Here is an 11,536-nt window from a genome sequence, read left to right as displayed (position 1 = left end):
GAATTCTCGGTGTGCTGTCTTCCCTCACTGTATTATAAGGTACTTAGAAGATGAGGGTTTGCTGCCCATCTCCAAATTTCTGGTGCTTATCTTGGAATAGAGTTAGTGATGACATGTTTTGTGGGTTTTTTTAAAAAAAGATTTATTTTACTTGTTTTTATTGGAAAGGAGGATTTACAGAAGACAGAGAGAAAAATCTTGCACCTGCTGTTCACTCCCCAAGCGGCTGCTGATCCAAAGCCAGGAGTCAGGAGCTTATTCCACATCTCCACATGGATTCAGGATACCAAGGCTTTGGGCCACCCTCCGCTGCTTTCTTGGGCCACAAGCAAGAAGCTGCGCAGGAATTGGAACATCCAGGATACAAACCAGTGCCCATATGGGATGCTGGCATATGCAAGACAAGGACTTTAGCCACTAGGCTACCACGCCAAGCCTGAAAGCAGTTTTTAGAAAAGTATTTATTTTTATTTAATTTGAGAGGTAGAGTGATAAAGAGACAAAGGAAAAGACAAAGACCCACAAAGAGAGATGCTCCATCTACTGATTTACTCCCCAAATGGTGGCAACAGCCAGAGCCAAGTCAGGCTGACTCCAGGAGCCCAGAACTCTATCCAGGCCTCCTAGATGGGCGGCAGGGACCCAAATGCTTGAGTGAGCATCTTCTGTGTGCCAGGCTGTGCACCAGCAGGAAGCTGGATCAGGAGAAGGGGAGTAGGGACTCATGCCAGGCACTCAAACCTGGGAGCTGAGCAACTCAAGCTGTGACTTAACCACTTTCAACTCTCAGTGGGCACATGTCTAGTGATGGAGGCCATACAAGCATTTCAACACAACATGTCTAAATGCAGATGCTTTTGATCAGAGAAAATGCTTTCAACATAAAGATGTGATAGCTTGTTTAAAATAGTCATGAACGTTGAAACAATGTGACAATGATTCATGTGTCCCAGATTATGCTGAGGGCCTGTTACACAGATCTTGTCAAACTGTTGCAGGTAGACATTTCATCTCTCCAGCAAAATTGTAAATGCATGTTTCCTAAAATAGAGCGATTTCCATTGATTAGTAGAGTCAATCTGGTTAATTCACAAATTTGAAGTTTGGAATTACAGAGCGTGAGGGCTATTGTAGTAGCAGAGGAAGCTAATTCTCTCACAGCAGCACTGGCATCCAATATAAGCACCAGCTGATGTCCTGGATACTCCATTTCTTTTTTTTTTTTTAAGATTTATTTATTTTTATTTGGAAAGTCAGATATACAAAGAGGAGGAGGAGAGAGAGGAAGATCTTCCAACCGATGATTCACTCCCCAAGCAGCTGCAACAGCTGGAGCTGAGCCAATCCGAAGCCAGGAGCCTGGAGCTTCTTCCGGGTCTCCCATGTGGGTGCAGGGTCCCAAACCTTTGGGCCGTCTTCAACTGCTTTCCCAGGCCACAAGCAAGGAGCTGGATGGGAAGCAGGGCGGGTGGGATTAGAACCGAAGCCCATCTGGAATTCCGACACGTGCAACTAAGGACTTTAGCCTCTAGGCTACCATGCCAGGCCCGGTACTATCTTTTAATGAATTTAGGGTCACAGAGATGTTGCACTGGAGTGGCACAAAAATACACAAATAGATGCTATTTCTAAGACTAATCTCTAGATATATTCCTATCTTATTTTATTACGGACTAGTGAGAACTTTCTACTTGGTGGAACGTATGAACTGTCCCCCATTGTGGCTTTCAGCCATCCTGAACTTAATGTCTCATTCTGCTAAAAGCTGGCCACCTTTAGGAGCCAGCACAGTGGAGTTTCAAGCTCAGTCTGCAATGCTGGCATTCCAGATGGGCAGTGGTTTGAGTCCCAGCTGCTCCACTGCCTATCCAGCTTCCTTTTTGGTCTGGAAAGCAGCAGCAGATGGCTGAAGTCCTTGCCCCCCAGAACCTATGTGGGAGACCCAAAAGATGTTCCTAGCTCTGGCTGTTGTGGCCCTTTTGGGGAGTGAACCAGAAGATCTCTTAAGAGATACACACTACTCTTAATCTGTAGATAAAGAAACAAAAGCACAGACAGAGTACTTTACCCAAGGCCACCCAACTCCTAGTGGAGGAACAAAATGCCTCTGGAACCTGTGCTCTTAACCTTCTCTCGTGTTAAAAAGAAAAACAACTCAGAATTTCATCCCACAAATATTCACTAGATACCACAACATGTGAGTTGTTAATCTCTATCAGGGACATTCAACTGAGGATTTGGTAACGACTGCGTTGTTCTTCGTCTGTCCTGCCCAGTGGAGTAGCCAACCACTAGTCCCAAGTGGCCAGTGCAGGTGAAAAGTTGACTTTCCAGTTTGATTACATTGTATTTCAGCTACAGTTAAGTAGCCATGTGTAGTAAGAGAGGACCAAAATGACCCATGTAGTTCTGAAGCCAGGGAAGCATCAGCTAAACCAAGAGAACCTTGCTATGGCAGGGTTTATGGTCTGAGATAGGGGTAGAAATGAGGGAGGAACTGACATTAAACAAGAGGTATAATAGATTTTATAGCATGCAATGTATATTGAAAATGAAAACTACAATATAGGAAGGAAGGGTTGGCTGCATTATAAAACAAAGATCAAGGTTAGAATTTTGTGATTCTTTACTAAATCCACTGATCCCCTCCCCAAAATGGACTGCAACAGCCACAGCTGCTCGAGGCTGAAGGGGGGAAACCTGAATCCATTCAGGTCTCCTATAAGGGTGACAGGGCACTAGTGAGCTGGGCCATCTTCTGCTGCTTTCCTAAGTATATCAGCAGGGAGCTGGACCCCAACCGGCACTCCCATATGGGATGCCAGTGTTGTAGGTGGGCATTTAACCTGATGCCCGACCTCACTGGCCCCTGGGACGACCTTTACTTCCAGCTCTTCCCATTGCTGGGAGTGCTGGTCCAGGTGGTTTGGGATGTACAATACACAGTGCCCTCTCTGGCTGAACATGTCTTCAGAGGCATTTGGTCATTAGCCTACCCCAACTTCGTCTTTGTTGGGGGACACCTCCAGCGGCCCCCTGGGCAATCCAGAAGCTCCTTCTCTTCTTGTAGCTAACACTGCCCTTCATGTGGAGCCTTGCTTGGGGACCACAAAGAGTTCTACTCCCATATCAGAATGCTATCCCCTCACACCTTCTGCCTGCACCTATGCACCCTCGAAAGCTCCCTGAAAGGAAGAAGCACCGGTTCTTATGTCCATGGGACTTGTATACTCCAGCTGGTCTGTGACCCCACCCCGTCCTCCCAAGACCCCCTTAGTGCTAAACTCTGATGAGGCAGTAGCTGCATCCCTGAGGGCTGCAGGGCTGGCAGCTCAAATGCAGTGTGTCAGCAGGCAAAGTTAACGCGTGGTGATCATGGCTCAGGAACTCTAAGTGATGGTCACACTCCAAGCAAGGGACCACGCACTTTACAAAGCCCACCTTGACAAGGCCCATCTTAAAACCATCTTTCGTGTTCTAGAAGGCATCTCTTTTCACACCTTTCTGCTCTGTGCCCCCCCGCTAGCAATTTATAGTCATAGCCAGCCCACCCACCACTTCTAAAATCATGGACTCAACCAACCTCAGGTGGAACCTATTTTCCCCCCAACCTAACCAAAAACATCAAAACAATAGCACAACAATTAAAAAGCCCATAAATAAAAACTTAGTATAGCAACGATTTACATAGTATGTGTATTGTATGTGACCGGTGGGCTGCTAGGGAGCTGGGGACAGGTCCCTGGTGGGATTACAAGGGGGGCAGTCCCTTTGAAAGCGTATGGAATGCTTACTTTCTCCGCAGAAGCTGCCTTTGGAAAGGTGAAGTGCCGATCCCGCTCCGGAGTTTGTACTGTTATGACAGTGGGAGGCAGTGGCTCTAGTTTCATCAGGAGAACAGAAAGGAGTTCCCAATCACACTCTTCTTAGGGCGTTTTGCTTTCAGCATCTTAGGAATGCAGTTCTGCCCTCCTGCTGGGGTTCATTCCCACCCTTTGGTTGACTGTTAGCTGTTATGCTGCTCCCCACAAATGGTGGATAAAAGACATCACTTTGGCCATTCGATTGGGCCTTTCCCTCTTGGAAGCCCCTCTCCTGTTGGTCACCGCAGGAGGCCTGACTTTAACAAGTTTTGCTTTGGGGCCCAGTGGCGTGACCTAGTGGCTAAAGTGCTCGCCTTGGACGCACCAGGATCCCATATGGGCGCTGGTTTTGGTCCCGGCAGCTCCACTTCCCATCCAGCTCCCTGCTTGTGGCCTGGGAAGGCAGTCTAGGACAGCCCAAGGCTTTGGGACCCTGCACCCGCGTGGGATGCCAGGAAGAAGTTCCTGGATCCTGGCTTTGGATCAGCATAGCATCGGCCGTTACGCTCACTTGGGGAGTGAATCATTGGATGGAAGATCTCTCTCACTTTCCTCCTCTCTGTATATCTGACTTTCCAATAAGTAAATAAATCTTAACAACAAAAAAAAGTTTTGCTTTGCTCGCTGTTGCCCATACTGAAATTCTTCTCTCCTGTGAGACAAAAACCAAGCAAGGTAGTCTCCCTTTTCCCTGTAATGGTATTAGGTACTACAAGTTATCCAGAGAGTCGAGGATGGCCCAAAGCCTTGGGACCCTGCACCTGCGTGGGAGACCTGGAAGAGGCTCCTGGCTCCTGGCTTTGGGTTGGCTCAGCTCTGGCCGTTGCAGTCACTTGGGAGTGAATCATCGGAAAGAAGATCTTCCTCTCTGTCTCTCCTCCTCTCTGTATATTTGACTTTGCTAATAAATAATTAGATAGATAGATAAATCTTTTTTTTTTTTAAAGAGAGAGAGAAAAAACACTTCTTCCTCCCTTGCTTATACTGAGATTTCTCAGGGTTGGCCACTGCTGTCACTTTTCAATTTCAAGGTCAGGTTTAAGTTTAGGTTGACACAGTGCCTCCCATATAGCAGGTGCTACAGAGATATTTGTTACTGGTAAACTAATAATGTATCAGAGAGAAGTGTGGATACGTGTAAGGGAACAACTGGATGGATGCCATTTCTGTGATTGACTGGATATCATTTGTATGAGACCAACTGAGTGGACAGCATGTGAATGAGAACACTTGGTGGGATATACAACATAGAAGAGTTCCAAACAAGGGTATGGAAATAACTGATGGGTTCCATAGATATGCCCAACACCTCCTCCCTTATCCTATGTGACCTCAGTCTATACGTGTGATTGTAAGGACTTATTCCAATATCCCACCCTGGACCCTGCGCCATTTCTTCTTCCTCACAGCTCACGAAATTCGTGCCAGTCCAGCCATCCACCAATCATATGTAACCTGGCATTCCACCTGAGAATCCCACCCTCAATCTCCCAGCCCCTTCCCCAACCCCGCCCACTCACCAATCAGCCCCAGGCACTAATCCCTGGGGCCTTGACCTCAAACCCTCCCAATCCCCGCCCCCCACACCTGGAGGACAAAAAAGGCCCCCAGGTATGGCTCTCTCTCTCTCTCTTCTTCTTTGCTCTTCCCCTCTCTCCTCCTTCTGGCCCCCCTTCCCCACTTCTCCTTCCCCTGTTCCTGCCCCGCTGGAATAAACCTCCTAAGATACCTTGTCTAGTGTTTTCAGCTCACGGTAAAGAACCAGGTTGCAGGAATTAGCTGCGCGTAAAATATCGTAATATCGTATGAACTAGAACTAGAACTAGAACTCTACCACCTTTTTAAATAACTAACAGTGATACCATTAATAAACTCCGGCTATTGATCATCAGTCGGTAGTCCACGCATGTTATTGGCATGTTAATCTTGGCTCCGTGCACAAAAGTCCATTGCTGCTGGACAACGAACAGATAGGAAAGGCTGTTACAAGGTGGCTGAGTCAAAATGGACAGCAGGGATTTTTTAGCAGGCAGAAATGATTGTGGTCATTCTTCCCCAAGTAACACTGGGTTCATCAAATGATGCCCCAGGCTGCAGACAGGAAAGAAAGAAAAGCAAGGAAACGGAAAGGTTGTCTGTCTGGCAAAGCTGTTTTAAGCTATGTAAAGGTGTTGCGCTATTTGCTAGTACTCCTTAAAGATAGGCACGTATTAGCGATGAATCCAACATTTAAAAACACGAAAAATACTGTAACTAAATAAACTAGGTTTTACCTTCAAAGCAAAGAGAACAGCACCCTCAGCTGCTTTGGACTTCATACCACGAGCTCCCGGGGGCAGCAAGTGCCAGGAAGGCCTTTTAAAGACCAACTCCATCCAAAGGGAATGAATCAACCTTTACATCTTCTAATGCAGATGTCATTGACCAAGGAAGATTAAACCCCTATCTTAGAGAAGAGACCCAACAGCAAACACCACACCCAGCCAGCACCCATGCGAACTTTGTTCTAGGTCACTTTGTTCTTCTGGCTCACTTACTTCTCTAAGAATCATTTACTACCCCTCGCAAGCTGCTTACAGGAAGAAGTTGTACCAACTGTAACTTTACCCTGAGCACTTGCTTTGGGTTTTGAATTTTGCTTGACCTCAGTCTTGGCGGGACTGTTCTCTCCGGAGGCTGCCCGCCCTCACACCTGAGTGTGTACCATCCCTTTGCCTTTTAATAAATCCTACTTTTTCTGTTAATCTCTACCTGTATCTCCTGGTTGTGTTCTTATATGTGGGAAGACAAGAACATGGACTAAGTGAGGGGTCTCTCTGAGTCCAGCTAGGGTTCTGAATCCCCATAAGATAATTCAGGGTCTTCAGACCCATGACAGGCATTCTCTCTCTCTCTCTCTCTCTCTCTCTCTCTCTCCTTGTACCATTCATAAGCTCCAAGCAAAGTTACCCTTTTTAGAAAATTTACTGGGTTCATTCCTTTCATTGGTTGTATATCAGCCCTTGTATTCCATATAGATCAATTAAAGTAAAAACCTATGTTTACCTCAAAAAAAATTCTGATTCCAAAAAGGATTTGAATGAGCTGTCAACAAAGGTTACATCAGTAGCTTGGATCCCCAAAGGGAGTCAAAATTGTGAGTCAACGTGTTTCCTCTATTTTGTCATTTACTATAGGATCAGAGACAGACAATGGTTTTGACTGGCTTGCAATTCCAAGGATCACAATCTCTGAAAAACACCCCCCCTCCAACATATACACACACGGCATTGGAACTAGGGAATGAACAGTTTTGTAAAATTTTTTTTCTCCTTTTGATGTCATTAGCCAGCATTGTGAAATCTGTTGAAATGGCCAACGCTTATTTTTCCACGTAGCTGATCTGTCTGTTCTCTCCCTCGACCCTTGTCACCAGCCACCCCTCAGAACCAACCGTGTGGACGTCCCTAGCTTGTGCAATCCAAGTGTAGCAAGCAGCTACCAGGAGCAGAGATGCCAATGCCTCACCTTGGTTGTACTTTCTTCCCATTGACATGCTCTACTGGGCTGACCTACCTATATTGAACGCAGAGTCGCATCTCTAAAATGCTGTTTCCAAGAGGCCAAATAGTCCTTGAGAACTTCCCCAGAGCAAAGTTCGCTCTGACATTTAAAAAATATATGTTTTATTTATTTGACAGACCAAAAGGGAGAGACCCCACCTGCTGGTTCACTCCCTCTGTGGCCTTGAGGACTAAAGCTGGGTTGGGTTGCAGCCAGGAGCTCAGAACTCCATCTGGGTCTACTGCGTGGAGTGCAGGGGCCCAAGTACCGGGACTGTCTGCTGCTGTCTGCCCAGCTGCAGGAGCAGGGAGCTGGGTGAGACACACAGCAGCCAAGACACAAGTCGGCACTGGGCTCTGGGATGCTAGTGTTGTAAGCATGCTCCAGCAGCCTCGTGGAGCGGTTCAGACCTGATGCTGTTTGTTTATAGCGGGGAGGGTCTCTAGAAAGGTCACCCAAGGACTGGTCTGCCGGAGTCCAGCTCCAGCTGAGTTCGGAACTCGAGAAGGGTGCGTGGATGAGGCGTAAAGAGGAAAGAAAGAGACGGACCACTAGGATTTGCAAGATATTGACCTCCAAGCTCAGGCTGAGCAAAAGGTTAACCTCGCAGTAGCAAATGCCAGGATGGATTAGAATTCTTCCGCAGGGTGGTCCGGTGTCCATGCAAAAGAAGGTGGAGCTACATTCTGGTGGTTGTAGAGACATCCGCTGGGCGGGCCCTGCCGAACAGCGGGAAATTCCTTGCGGCCCTGCCTGCAATGGAACACTCTCACCCACTCATGTCCCCCACATATACTGCAGGGACCCCAACACTGGTCCACATCCATCATTTGTCCTCATCTGTCACAGGGATCAGGGTTTGTGCTTTGTTATGTATCCCTTGGGCTTTGTTTTTCACAGCCTGCCAACGGCCAGGCTCCCAGCGCTCCAGGCTGCACACCAGCACAAGACAAACGTGAGGGGCAGGAAGCTGGTGCTGCGACCAGAGAAAATTATGCTATTCCAGCTGTAAGACAGTATGCTTGAATACGTTCAGCTCCTTAATACAACACCAAAGAACTACAACTACAGGAAGCACAATTCAATTGGGAGGCGCCAGCATTGCGGTCCAGTGGCTAAGTCACCACTTGTCACGCTGGCATCCCATAGGTGTGCTAGCTTCCATTCTGGCTGTTCCACTCCAGCCAGCTCCCTGGGAAAGCAACGGAAGATGAGTGCTTAGGCCCCTGCACACATACGGGAAACTTGGAAGATGCTCCTGGCTCTTCTTGTGGCCATGTTGGGAGTGAACCAGTGGATGAAGACCACTCTGTTTTTTCTAATCCTGCCTTTCAAACACATAAATATTTTTACAAGACAAACAAACAAACAAAAAAATGAGGTTCTCCAAGTTCAAGTCGGAGTTAAAGCTTTCAACAGAACTTTCTGGAATGTCGCTGATGATTCAACATTTCTCCGTGGGAGTTTTTATTAATTGCTGAAAAAGTCTTTTTTTTTTTTCCCCCCATCACTACCACCCTAATGCTTTGGTATTCACTCACACTTGCAATCTAAAATTAAAGCCTTAACGGGCCGTCCACAACTACCTGACAATCCTCCCTCCTCCCAGCCCTGAGGGGTTGCCCAGACCTTGGCCTTGGAGAGGGTCTCTCCGGCAATCCAGAGGAAGCACAGCTGCTCCCAGGCCACTGCTAGGCCTTCCAACTTAACAGAGTGCTGGGAGCTGAGCCCACGGCCGCTGGGAGCGCGCCGCGGTGCCGCGCCGACTTCCGCTTTGCTGGAGCGCGCGCGCGGGCGGGTGCGCGCGGGCATGCAGGCGGGCGGGCGGCTGCAGGGTCCCCTGCCCCGGCGCGGCCCGCCCCCCGACCCCTGCACCCCGCCCCGGGCCCTGACTGCGCAGGAGGGCGGGGCGGAGGGCCGGCCGCGGCGGACGCGGCTGTTAAGGGGGCCGCTCCAGCCGAGCGCAGGCGGCGCAGCCCGAGCAGGACGCAGCCACGCCGGTGCGGCGGTGAGAGCGGGCGGCTGCGGGGAGCCCGCTGTGACGAGCGGGCGGGACGCGCGAGGGCGGGCCTGGGCGTCCGGCGGCGTGACCTTCCCGGGCGGCGAGGAAGCGACTGGCCGCGCTGGACACGTGCTGCGGGACCCGTGCGCCGGCGTGGCGTGGCGGGCGCGCCGGAGACGCGGGGTTCCTGGCGCTGTTCCCGCAACGCCCACCTAGCTGGGCAGCAATGCCCTCCTCTGCTCTCAAGAGGTGCCCCCGGGGAGCTCGAGGCGCTGATGAATGGAAGTTGGCGCTGTGCTTAGTGGGTTGCTGGGCAGCAGGACCTGGAAGTGTCCCCGCCAACCTGCTCTTCGCCGGGTCCCTGAGGACTCGCTTCTTGCCGGGCTCCTCAGTGGTGAAGCTGGTTTGCATCCCAGCAGCCGGCTCCCGCTGGAGCTGGAATCTCCCCCTTAGCAGTTTGTGTCTCCTGGTGGAAAAAGTTGGCCTCGTTGGGTTCTCCCATCTGATCCAATTACTTTCCCCAGAGAAGAGTGGTGGCTGGTGCTTGCATTATGGGCTCTCCTGAAGTCGGACACTGGTGTAGCTTGCTGCAAGCGCGGTCAAAGGACGTTGAAAGGGTTGATATTCTGCTATAAGCGGCAGCTCAGGCTACTGATTCATGCTGCTTAGTCTTGGTGCCTGCAGGCCCTGGCTTGGCATAACCTGAAGTTCTTGCCTCTCTCTCCTGGCGTCCTGTCAGTACCCATCGATGTTCTTGAGTAATTCTCCGGTAGTTATTTGTAGGATTGAATCTGCTAAAGTATGGCTTGGAGAAGGGGTTGTGGTCACACCGACCATATGGTGAGCGTCCACAGAGGTTTATTAGGAAGGCCACAGCAATTGTGACCATCCATGCGCGCCTGTTTCTCCATGACCTCCCGTTATTTTTTCCTCATAAGGTGTAGGCTGGGACGTGTGTGTTGATACTCTGGGGTTCAGCATTGCTTTCTAGGCACAGACTTTGAAAGGCAAAACTTCAAGTTGAAGCATTCCTGGAGAGAGGGGATTGCAGTCAGGATCCTGAAACTTTCTGGGAAAATACTTGCCACCTCATGGGAGCAGTTGGTGCTACTCTGTTTCTAGGGCTAGCAGGAACAGCACATCCTGGTTGGTACTTCTGGATGAGAGACTGGCTTTTGTTGTTGTTTGCTGGGAGTGACTTGTGGGCTGCAGCACATCAGTGGTTGAACACTGCTTGCTGGCTACTGTTATTTTCTGCTGATATTTAGGATGTGGCTAGTACTCACAAGAATGTGGCCATCTTCTCTGATCTGGCATCAAGTGCCCCCACCACCTCCTATGAGGGGTGGGCTCATGGGGGTCCTCCCACTCCTCCCTATCATGACAAATGAAAATTGTTCGTTGTATTCATGAATCAGTCAATTTGAAAACCATATAACGGAGTTGGTTTTCAGTCTTCTATGTGAATGAGCCACCTTTATTTTATAAATTGTAAGAATTTTTCTTTTGGGGGGGGGGTCAAGGCAGATTGAGAAAGAAGAGATGGAAGAGAAGATCTCACATGCACTGGCTCACTGCCCAAATGGCTGTGATGTCCAGGGCTAGGCCAAAGCCAGAAGCCCACATCTGAGTCTCCCACATGGGTGGCAGGGGCCCAAATGCTTGGGCCACCTTCTGCTGCTTTCCCATGCTGGGAACAGGCAGTGGGGCAGTTGAAACTTGAACTGGCGCCCCGCATGGATGGCTTAGCCTGCTGTGCGCCCTTTGTTTTATTGGAATGTGTTAGCCTGTGCCTTGGCAGTAGTTGGTTTTTCTCTAAAGGTGGAGAAATAGACTCCAGATTTCTCAAACTCCTAGGCTGCAACCCAGTCCCTCCACATCCAAAGTTTCTGGAGGAGAGCCCTGGCAGTGTGAAGATTTAACAGGTGTCTTCAGAGATTTTTTTTTTTAATCCAGCAGATTTGAGCTGCAACATTGCAGGTGCCGCGCTGCCAAGTAGATCTGTGACCAGGCCTTCCCAGCTGCCCTGGTGCCCCCTTGGGAGCCTGTAGACTCAGTCTGTGATTTGGGACATCTGTAGCTGGATTACTTATTCAGTGTTCAGAGCTGGACTGGTCCAAACCTTGGC

The sequence above is a fragment of the Ochotona curzoniae genome, unplaced genomic scaffold, assembly GCF_017591425.1.
Source record: "Ochotona curzoniae isolate NIBS_2020 unplaced genomic scaffold, NIBS_Ocur_1.0 contig_64, whole genome shotgun sequence".
NCBI lineage: Eukaryota > Metazoa > Chordata > Mammalia > Lagomorpha > Ochotonidae > Ochotona > Ochotona curzoniae.
Note: the sequence above shows the minus strand (reverse complement) of the source record.